Raw genomic sequence first — 1,620 nt, forward strand, 5'->3', positions numbered from 1 at the left:
TAACAAATTACATGTTAACAAATTACATGTTAACTATTACATGTTAACTCTTATGGCTAATTTGTTAACTATTTGTTAACAAATTACATGTTAACTCTTATGGCTAATTTGTTAACAAATTACATGTTAACTCTTATGGCTAATTTGTTAACTCTTATGGCTCCTCATAAATTATTACATGTTAATAATTTGTTAACAAATTACATGTTAAATGAGAACTATAGTTAGCCATAAGAGTTAACATGTAATTTGTTAACAAATAGTTAACATGTAATTTGTTAACAAATTAGTCATAAGAGTTAACAAATTAGCCATAAGAGTTAACATGTAATTTGTTAACATGTTAACTTTAATTTGTTAATAGTTTACTGAATATAATTATCAATTTACCAATTACATGTTAACTCTTATTAGTTTACTGAATATAATTATCAATAGTTAACAAATTAGCCATAAGAGTTAACAAATTATCAGTTTACTGAATATAATTATCAATTTATTAATTTACTCTAATTGGTAAATTGATAATTATATTCAGTAAACTGTTAACAAATTAAAGTTAACATGTTAACAAATTACTAAACAAATTACATGCTTAACGCTCTTATTGCGCTAATTTGAGTTAACTTCTGTATGGCTAATTTAGTTCAACAAGATTAACAATCTGCTTAACTATTTGCTTAACAAATTACATGTTAACCCGCTGTATTGCGCTCGTAACTACTAGTTCTCATTTTAACATGTAATTTGTTAAAAATTATTAACATTGCGTAATATATTATTGAGGCAGCCCTATAAGAGCCTTAACGCAAATTAGCCCATAAGATGCTTAACATGTGACAAGTGTTAAAACATAAATTAAGCCATAAGCATGGTTAACAATGTAATTTGGCCTTAACCAAATAGTTTTAACATGTAGATTTTGTTAACAAATTAGCGCCCATAAGAGCGTATAACATGGACATAGTTAAACATCGTAAGATTTAGTTAACATGCCTAATTTGTTCAATTAACCATGCACTAATTTAGTTAACATAATTAGCCCTATAAGAGTTAACATTGCTAAATTTGTTACACAAATAGTTTAACATTTGCTAATTTGCTTAACAAATTTAGCCCATAAAAGCCCGTATAAACAAATTATTTTAACATGTTAACTCTTATCGGCCCTAATTTCGTTAACTCTTATTGGCCTAACTAGTGTCTAACTTCTTGTGGCGATACACATTGATTAAACTATTGCTTGCCCTCAATCATGGTTAACTCTCTATGGCAAGACATGCCTTACGACTCATTTTGGCAAACACTTAGTTAACTTCTTCTTGGTCCAAACATGTTGTAACTCTTGGTGAAGAATGCAAGAATTTAGCACGATACATCACACTTATGTAAGTGATCCAGTGTGGTTTTAACAACAATCACACCTATGTTAACTTGATCCAGGCGTGGTTTAACCAACAGCTGTGGCTGGCAGACCAACAAGTTTTAACAACAACGCTGTTAGATGCTACGTATCATATAGTTTATCAATTATACGCTATGTGATAGCTATCAGACTTTACGTATTAATGCTTATCTCTATTTTAATGCGCACCGCCTGTTTAATCTTCTCTCTTTTGG

The sequence above is a fragment of the Asparagus officinalis genome, chromosome 5 (genome assembly GCF_001876935.1).
Source record: "Asparagus officinalis chromosome 5, Aspof.V1, whole genome shotgun sequence".
NCBI classification, from domain to species: domain Eukaryota; kingdom Viridiplantae; phylum Streptophyta; class Magnoliopsida; order Asparagales; family Asparagaceae; genus Asparagus; species Asparagus officinalis.